General features: G+C 38.7%; 1 pseudogene; it reads right to left on the bottom strand.

The window, feature by feature from the left end:
* Positions 1–255: 255 nt before the first annotated feature.
* Positions 256–2,053, bottom strand: LOC114022894 (annotated as a pseudogene).
* Positions 2,054–10,527: the final 8,474 nt, after the last annotated feature.

Here is a 10,527-nt window from a genome sequence, read left to right as displayed (position 1 = left end):
TATTCTTGTGGACATTGTATGTATTATTTTCATGGCTCTACTTCACTTTGCATAATTTCCTGTAAATCTTTCCATACTTTTCATTCACATTTGCCAATACTAATAATCACCTTTATTCTCAATATTTACATTTGGTTATTAAAATGTACAGATGACACACAATAAAACAAGAATTTTTACATATATATATTTTCAGGAATACAATCCTTGCCCTTTGTGAAAAATGCAAATTAAAAACAAAAACAAAAAACTCTTCTAAAGCCCAGTAAATGTGGAGGTCGAAGACAAAGACGAGAGAAACATGGAAAACAAACTATTCCTACTTTCCTCTTCCCAAACCTCTGACAGTCATGTGAACTGTGGTTTTCAGAATAGCTTGTAAAACCCAGAAACTCAGAACTGTCTTCATTGGTTTGAAATAATTCCACTAGAGACTGTATTAGTGAAGTATACACACTGTCTTCTTTTGTAGCAGGAAATTCTGTTTTGTTCTTGAAATGCAATTCGACTTTCTTCTGACTTCCTTTTTTTTTTTGTTTCTTCCTAATACTACTCTTTTCCATGCAGCTTCCCTGAAGGCAAAATATCTGTACTTTCCACATCTGTTTCTTTGGGTTCTTCACCAGGATGCCTATGGGATATTATCTTGGCTTGACTAGTACTTGTTCTGGGAAACTGCTAATGACTCTAAGTCTAGAACCATTACCATGTGAGGAACTATCTGGAAAAACGTACTATCTGACTTTTCCTTTTAACTGAGACACATTTTTGTTTATTTTGTCAAAATCAGAAACGTGCATAAATGTCTCTAGGATATATGGGCAGCATTCTATTTTTAGTTCTTATAGGTCTTTTTCATTTATAGTTCCTTTATGGTCAGGAACTTCAAAAGTATATCCCTGCATATCTTTATTCAGAGGTAGTTGTACCAAATCCATCTTAATGTCCTTCTTCACTGGATTTATTATATAAGATTTTCCACAATCCAAATGTTCTCTGAGTTTGCTTGTTGAGTTGTAAGGACATGGACTGCATGAAGCAAATGAGTCTATGGGCTCTGAACTGAAGGCAACCTTCTGTGAAGGATCCTTGCTTTCTTGATACTGGAAATTCTCTTTTATCACCTGTTTGATACCATTTCCTTGAGAGTCATTCAGGAAACACGGTGTAATTCTAATTGTTTTTTCAGGTTCATTCCTTTTAAAAGTATTTCCAATGATGGGGCAAAAAATCTGATACTGCATTATACTCTTCTTATACGCTTTTGTATTCTACAAAGTCATATACCAACTTGGATATGATATTATCAGCAACTTGACATTGAGTACTTTGTGCAAGATTGCTGTGTTGTTCACTTAAAAGGTGGGTCTGCAGTGCCTCGTGTCTCTAGGAGCCGCACTCACAGTGCTGGGCTGGGCTGTGCGGGTGGGCAGTGCCCTTCATTGGCTTCTCAGCCTGCTTGTGTTTGTTTCTGCAAACTAGACGTTTTATCCAAATCCAAAGGACTACAGGGCTTAGGAACGGAATAGTTTATAAAAGGTATATTGGACAGCTGAAAGTAAAACAGTCTGTAATGGTGGCTTAAATCTTCCACCTTTACAAATGGCTTTTTGAGCCTTCCTGGTTTTGTTTTCTGAATATCTAATTGTTTTCTCACCTCTTTTACTGATGTGCTTGTTATTTCTCAATCAGATACAATTCTTTTTCTCTTCAATATGGTATTTAATATCATCAATATGAGGAATTTTCACTCCCCAGGATAAAGCATTTGACAGGATACTATTTGAAGGGATGCATTCATGTTCCTTGATAGCTTTTTCAACTAATAATTTGCCTTTGCTCATACATACTGGATCTGGAGTCTTGAGTGAGCTTCCATCACAGCTAGGGTGAGGTGAAGTATTTCTTCCCGTTTATGTTGATTCTGGACTTGGGACAGGAGAAATATACCCCAATGACTGAGTATATTTTGCTTCCTTTTTATTTGAAATTAGGCAACATATCTTTGCTGAGAAATTCTTCAGCTCACTGGGCCTTTGCTGCGGATCCTCATGCTGACTTTCATGGCCACTGCGCTGAGGTTCACGTGCTGGCGCTGGTTCCCTTGGGCCCCGTTGCTCTAGTCCGCTGCCTGCTGGGGCTGGAAGCCACATTTGCCAATTCTTATGGGACAGTAATATTGCATTATATTAATATACCACAATTTGTTTAGCTATTACCAAATCAATGGATATTTATTTTCTTTGCTGCCTCCCCAAAGTGCTGATATAAATATTTTGGTGTACACAAACACTTCCTTTTTGCTTTTCTTTTTTTTTATGGCCTCCTTGGGGTATAAGCCTAGTAATGGAACTTCTAGATCAAAGACCATGTGCATTTTAGTCACTTAAGTTACACAATTCTAAATTGCCTTCCAGAATGGTTATACTAATTCACAGTTCTATCAACAACACATTAATGTTCCTGTCTTTACACAATCCCTCCAAATATTTGACTTCTCATCTTTCATCATCTTTGACAGTTTGCTGTCTGTGAAGTGAGAACTTAGGCTTATTTTGATTTACATTTCTCTTATTATTAATGATTTGGAACATTTTAAATATGATAAATAGTTTACAATTCTTCTTTTGAGAACTATTTGTTCATATCCTTTGATGGCTTATCTATTGGAGAATGTCAAAATGTAACTTTAAAATACATCTTGCTTGCCCATGTTTCCTTCTGTTATTTTCTGTGCTTTAAAAATAATTCTTCAATGACTCTTTACTTTCATCTTCCTTCCTTCTTTTCTCTCTCTCCCCCCTCTTTCCTTCCTTCCTTCCTTTCCTACTGATTTTAGCCCTTTCTCTTTCTTTCCCAACACTCTTCTCCAAATGAAAAAAGAGTGCTGGTTGAGAACAAACTTCCAAACAAAAAAATTTAGAAAGAATTTTATTGTTGGTTCAGCAAAAGGAAAGAATTGAGAAAAAGTGTAGCTCCCTCCTTTTGATTTTTTTGTGTATGTATACATATGTATTTATACATCGTGTAGAGTTCAAGCAAGAGTACCAGCACAAGAAGATAGTTTTCTTGATATATGTATCAGCAGGTAAGCATAAATATTCAATAAAATTGGAGCAAAGACAAAGCACAAGTTTTGGTTATGCCCAATACAAGACTTGAGTAAACCCAAAACAAGCTCTGGGTGGGGTCTAAGCATTCCTTATAGCCATCTCCAACTTTCCTATACAATTTCTGAGGTCAGCCTGAACTCTGTGGTAAACTTTGGGTTGTACAATTTCTAGCCAGATAAAGCTAGATTCAAACAATATTAATGAATAATAAATAATAAAGTATTTTTCCTATAATAGAAAAATAAAAACTAGATTTATGTAAATATTTCATTGGATTCATGATCTAATCAATATGGGTACTTTCTCATCAAGGTAGAGCACAATCTATTAATGCCTTCTTATCCTCTGAAAGTCTTGTTCCCATTCTTTGAAAGACAATGTGGTATGCTGGAGAGAGCACTAGACTTGGAGTCAGGATTTTCAAGAAAGAGTGTTGAGGACTGAGTGCATTCCCAATGGGGTAGGACAGCCAGTGAAAGGCATGGAGACAGAAGATGGAGTGATGTGTGTGAATACAAGGAGAGTAATGCAGACTGAAAATATAGGAACGGGCCAAATTATGAAGAACGTAAAATTACAAAGGTGCCTATTGTAATAGTTCAGCTGTGTAAGTGGGGAGGAGTAGTAAGTATGTAAGTGGGGAGTATATATGTGTATATGTGAGAGATGTTGTTTCTATTCTCTGCAGTTTCTCAATATGAATATGAAGCAAACAGAGTCAAATCAAGTGTTTACTACCTACTTCCTTGCCAACCGGCTAAGATGTGAGCAGGGAGATGAGTGCAAAGGACAGGTGAGTCAGTTCAGCTCTTTCTCTTCCTTCTCCCTTATTTCTCTTTCCTTGATCCCTGGGCTAGGGTTGTACACTCCCCTGGGTAAACTGAAGTAGGTCCAGTTCAAATGCCACATATTTAAGAAGCCTTCCTTAAATCCACAATCCCCCTTAAATACTGTAATGACCTTCCCTCCTTTGGCCTCGCCTAAAAGTGAGGCTTATCTCAGGGTAATCAAATCAAAAAGCTATGACAGTGGTGCAAAACAGGGTATATCACCCCTGTTCAGTAAACTCCAGTGGCTCTTTATTGTCTATAAGATAAAATATAAACATTTCCGTGTAAATTTCTATAGACCTTGGCCCTTCCTTTCTTTTCCAGTCTTCCTTAATCTGAGTCCTTCTCTCTGAGATTGGCTCTAATTTATCCTGTGTATATCTTGTTTTTGCATAGTGGTTCGTTTTTTGTCTCTCTCATTAGACTGTGAGCTCCATGAGATTACCTACCTGTTGTTTGTCCTTCCTTTTGAAGAGGACCAATGACATCCCAGGGTGATGTCTTGACTAGTGGGTGAATTGGATTTAAGTGAGGCAGAGTCGCACAGTTGTAACTTCATTCTTTATTCCTGAGACATTGAAGTCCAGTAGCAAGACGAAAGTCAAGATGACTGGCAATGGTCCAAGATATAGTGGATGACCTTGGCATCTTTGATGTCTGACCAAGCTCCTAAGTGCTCCACAGCGCCAACTTCAGCTGCCTTCATGGCCACTGGAACAAATTGTTCTCATCTGTCTGTTCCATTGGGGCAAGTCTTTACAGGCTTGGGGTAGACAGCCCCCTAGCTCACCAATGAGTTTGTGGTCTGTTACCCTCAACCTGGTTTAATCCATCCGTGGACAGTTTACTGGGGTGTGGGCACTGTGCATACTACAACTTCTTGGAGGCACATGTGATAGTTGAGTGCCAAGTAGACACCAAAGGTGGATGAGTAGCCCTGAAAAAGGCTTGGCAAGCCCTCACACCAAAGGTACTTGTCTCTTGTCTCTTGGAGAGTCTCTTGTCCCTCCTTGAATACCTGTCTACCCTAACCTGGCACATAGTAGGTGCTTAACAAATACTTCTTGACTGTTTACTAACAGTTACTAATCTCTCAGCAGATTTTAACCACAGTTTTAAGTTGTCATTTAATACTTTAGAAAAAATTATGCCACTCTTCACACTCTGCAATGTGGCCATACTGGTTTATTTGCTTTTCCAGGCACATGACATTACATCTCTTGTCTTCATATCTTCATACTAGCCATCTGCTTATGCCTGGAATACTCATCTGCCTCCCTTCTTCCTTTTGGAATCCTTGATGTTCAAAACTTAGCTCAAACACCATCTACTACAAAAATTGCAAAAGATGATGTAAATTACGTGATGAATAAGGTCAAACAGCCATTTGGTATTCAGCCAAGAATGTAAATTATGTGATGAATCAGGTCAAACAGCCATTTGATATTCAGCCAAGGTCCTTGGGCATTTTCTTAACTCTCTCTTTCTTCATTTTCATATTTCACTGCACATTTTAAGTCAGTGACCATAAGAAGAATTCCCTAATCTTTCTTTCCCAAGCCCAACATGGTCCAAACCTAGCAAATGGCTTTTTGTCTAGCTCCATGCTCCCTACTAGCATGTACCTGTACTTGAAACATAAGGCTTTTAAGAAGTCCTCTTTAATGAAAGTGGATCGTTGATATTGCAACAACCTAATTCCTTTGGTGAAATAGAAGACTGTGAAATTAATGGCTAGTTTGTTTAAGATACAAGACCAAGAAACATACTATGCATTCTTGGTCCTTGTCAACACGCTCAATTAAGACATTTTCCTGACAACATAAATATGTCCTTCAAATGAAGTGCCCTCAATGGAGACATAAAATACGTAGATTTCTAAGAATGTGATTTTCTTATTCCCAACAAACCCAGATTAGTATAATCCATTCAGCTGTGTTTCACAAGCCAAATGTTAGTGGTGATAAAGTGGAAGCGTGGAGCACTTATGTAAAGAGCAATGCTTTCTGGGAGAACTGGCCTTTCAGGGGCTTTCAGAGCAGATAATGAATTTTTGTAGTTTGATAACATCTTCAGTTAGAACAAATCTTCCCTTCCCCGTGGTAAAGGGGCCCCTTTCAGGGTTGTTTTTCTAAAGCCCTCACAGCTCTGGTTATGGCTGTGTTTTCTTTTTCCAGAAAAAAAAACAGAATCAGGAGATAATATACAAGGAGGGAAGTGTGGCAAATGAAGTGGCTTTCAAAAGAGGTTTCTAAGGGATAAATCTTCTCAGACAAATCTGATTGCTTTTGGAAAGGGGGGGGATGGCGGTGGTTGAAAAGCATAATAGATGACAGCAGAACAGGTGGAGGTAATGGGGCCTAGATTTCAGCAAGTCATTTGTTAATCTTCAGCACAATAATCTAATAAAAAAAACCACGGCATTTACAATCAATTTTAGAACAAATGTGAAAATTATGCTGGTGTAAAATACTGCATCCAATTGTCAAGGTAACAAGGAGAAGGTTCATTTTGGGGGCCTATGCTAAGACTATATAAGAAACAGGGTAGATTTTTTCCCCCTCTTATCAATGCTTCTCTTTTACCTTTAGCCCAAGGGGTTTCATATTATAAACTAAGAATATAATCTAGTACCAACTCATCGTATTTTTATCTAATGACTTTATTTCCTCACTTTATTTTTTCAGGTATTAAATCAACAAGAATTTTATTGAATTGTTATTCAGTCGTGTTTGACTCTTTGTGACCTCATTTGGGGTTTTCCTGGCAAACATATTGGAGTGCTTTGCCATTTCCTTGTCCAGCTCATTTTTACAGATGAGGAAACTAAGGCAAAAAAGTTAAGTGACTAGTCCAGGGTCGCACAGCTAGGAAATGTCTGAGGCCAGACTTGTGGCACTCTATCCAGTGTGCCACCTACCTGCCCTATTTTTTATTTTATTTTATTAAATGTTTCCTTAGTAGACACCGACCTCCTCTCCCCACTCCCTTCCCTGCCCTCCATTGGACTAACTCTGGTGTGTTCCTTTATCTCTAGGATCAAATACAAAATCCTCTTTTTGACTTTTAAAGCCTTTCAAAACCCGGACCCTTCCTACCTTTCCGGTCTTTTTACACCTTACTCCCCGCCCCCCATACACTGTGTGACACTGACCTTCTTGCTGTTCCTTGCACAAGGTACTCCATCTCCTAATTCTGAGCATTTTTACTGGCTGTGCCTCCTGCCTGGGACACTCTTCTCATCTCCACCTCCTGGCTTCCCCAGCTTCCTTCAGGTCTCAACTAAAGTCCCACTGTTTGCAAGAAACCTATTCCGGTCTTCCTTAATCTTAGTGCCTTCTCTCTGAGATTGTCTAATTTATCCTGTGTATATCTTGTTTATACATAATGGTTTGCATATTGTCTCTCTCATTAGACTGTGAGCTTTATGAGATTACTTGGCACACAGTAGGTACTTAATAAATGCTTATTGACTGTTGACTGACAATATACATCTCCCAGCAGATTTCAACCATAGTTTTAAGTTGTCATTGAATCCTTTTAAATTGTTCTGTCAATGCATACTGTGATTCTTCTAGGATTATCATTACTTTCTATTTAGGAATAAATAAACTGCCCTAACCTAATTCATACTGTGCATGGGGTATCTCATACTTTTCAGGGAAACTGAGAGATGACTCATAACTTTTTAAAGGACATCTTTTTAAGTTTTATTAATGTTTTACTTTTTCATTACAAACATTTGCAGATGACTCTCATTGTGTGAGAGGTCTTTTGTAACAAAGTAAACAGTTAAGTTAAAACTAAATTTACATGTAGTGACAGAGGGCGCTCTATGTGTGGTAGGGTCCACCTATAGCAAGAGGAAGGCTGTCATTGTATGGTTCAAAAAAAGGGAAGAAGAATGGACATCTGTAGCCTCTTCTCTGTCCACTGTTCTCCAAGAGGGATTTTTGTTCCTGCCAGGAGAAAGGCAGGAAGGTGGGGAGGAGAATATTTTGCTCTCCTCAGAAAGAGGGGATACCAGGCTAGAACTATGTCTATCTGCTCCCTTAAGTATTGTTCATCTAGGGGATATGATTGGGATTGAGTTAATTCTCATTTTTTTGGAGGAAGGAAGACTCCAACCTCTATATCCAAGGTTTGACCCCTTCCCCACCTAATATCAGCTCCACAATGAATACATATGTAGCGAATAGCAAAGAAGCCCCTTTATGCAAATCATAGGGAGAAACAGAAATCAGAGAAGTTATTCATATGGAAATGTATACCAGACAATATAAAGTGAAGGAGCTCTTTCACACTGGAAGCATAACTCAGCACAATCAAACAAAGAGGGGGCTCCTGGATCTCACCCAACAGTAAACTACCCAAAGTCTCAAGTGTAACAAACTGGGGGTAGAGACCTGATGGAGCTGCCAGCTCCTCTCATGTCTTCGTAGAGTCTTTTTCTTCAGCAACCTGAAGTGGGATTGGCTCCTTCTATCTTTTCTCTTGAAGCTGGAAGTGCCTGAAGCAGAGTCATGAAAGAGAGTTAAGATGAGTCCCGGAAAAGATCTCATCCTGAAGAGTCCTGAAAGGAGACTCAAAGCTTAATGAGACTCCCAAAGGGGACTTGAAGGGGACTGCCCTGGAGCTGAAGCACTCTCAGCTCTAACCAAATCACACAGGGCAGGGCTTTGATCTCCATCAAAAAGGAAAGAGTCCCATATCAATGGGCTTTGGGCTGGGGTTGCATACAGTGATCTCATCTGAAAGTGCATGCAACATTTCACATCTTCTCATCATCCAGAGCAGCCCAGTGGCACAGTGGATAGACTTGAAGTCAGAAAGAACTGAGATGAACCATAACTTTTAATGTAATTTCTCTTATTCTCATGATGCTGAGGTTGAGGTTTAATACCCTCTGCCTGCCTCAATTTCTTCATCTGTATAATTGAGAGGATAATAACACCTACCTCCCAGAGTTATTATAAGGACAAAATAAGATAATAGCTGTAAAGTGTCTTGCAAACCTTAAAGTACTATACTAATGCTAGGTATTATGATTTTCGGTGGATTCTCCTGATATTGTGATCCTTTGGGGAAAATAAACACAGTAATGATAATATTTCTCTGGAATAGAATAACAATATTCATGATGGTAGAGGGGCAAGGTTGAAGAGGAAAGTGGCATCTAAGAAAAGAATACTTGGCGTGATTTTTTTGGATTCTATGAAATCCATAGATGATGTCACTTCTTTTTCTTTGCTCGACTTGCTAACAATTCTAGATCTACTTGGCACTGTCATGGAAAACCAAACCACTGTGCAAATGACAAAGCTGTGCTGTTTTGTCTTTGATCTCCATGGAACACATCAGAAGACGGATAAAATTAGCTTAGAGGAGATGACATTTTAAAGGCAGATGATTTATTGTAGGACAAATCTCTCTTATTGGCTTTTATTTCTGTACTGTTGGATTCACATGCATATTTTCTCTTCCCATTTTCAAAGACTTTTAGATTGCAGTGAGGAAGCAAAGCACAACTTTGCACAAGGAGGTTTAGCAATCAAATGGTTTTGAAAATAAATGGTTGGTTTTAAAATACTAATTGTGAAGCCAGCTCTTTGAGGCAGCGCTCAAAGCAAGATGTTTTCTTTTCAAGAATATGTTCAAAGTTTATCTACTGAAGCAATCTGAGTGATGATAGAAGTAATTTGGGGTGAGGATAGGGAAACCAGCACAAAGATACAAAATAACAGGTTTTGAGAAGCTTTGGCACTGATGAGTTGGAAGGATGCTTCATGGAGGTATAAATTGTTGATGGGAGTAAAGGCAGGTGTAGAGAGTAATGGCCCGGGCATCAGGTGCAATTCCATGAAAGTTATTGCCATAAGGTAAGGAAGGTGTGGGTAGGAGGATGAGAGATTACATGTTCTCATGTATTTGTCACCAAAACAGATTGATAGGTAACTATACATTAATTTATGGTTAATCATGCATGCTATATTCATTTTCTAGGACTGTCACATTTCTTTTCTTTTCTTTTTTTTTTAACTGTCACATTTCTCACTGGTCTTGTCCCAAATCTGGGTTTCTCCACATTGACTAGAATCTTCTCACCCCTTTCCCCCATTCCCCAGACCAATATGACCAGGCCAATGCTGAAAAAAAAATAGAGGTGTTATGATCACTAACTTTACTTTCACATAGAAAAAACCATATGAGAAGTCTCCAAGTAATAAGAATTGTTGCCAGACAATGTGGTCCCATTTTGGGGTTTTCTTGGGAAAGATACAGGACTGGTTTTGTCCTTGTCCAGCTCATCTCTACAGATGAGGAACTGAGGCAAACAGGATTAAGGGACTTGTCCAGGGTCATACAACTAGTAAGTGTCGGAGGCCTGATTTGAACTCATGAAGATGAGTCTTCCTAACTTGAGGCCCAGCACTGAATCCACTGTACCACCTAGCTGCCCAAATAATAATAATAGTAGATAGCAACTTGATGAGATACAGAGATTTCCAGGAACAGAGACATGGCCATATCTCCTTGAGGCTAAATTGATTTAACTGTGGAGTTTATTGAATAATATATAAATC

The sequence above is a fragment of the Vombatus ursinus genome, unplaced genomic scaffold (assembly GCF_900497805.2).
Source record: "Vombatus ursinus unplaced genomic scaffold, bare-nosed wombat genome assembly UNPS02014814.1, whole genome shotgun sequence".
Classification (NCBI taxonomy): Eukaryota; Metazoa; Chordata; class Mammalia; order Diprotodontia; family Vombatidae; genus Vombatus; species Vombatus ursinus.
This window is presented reverse-complemented; position numbering and strand designations above follow the sequence as displayed.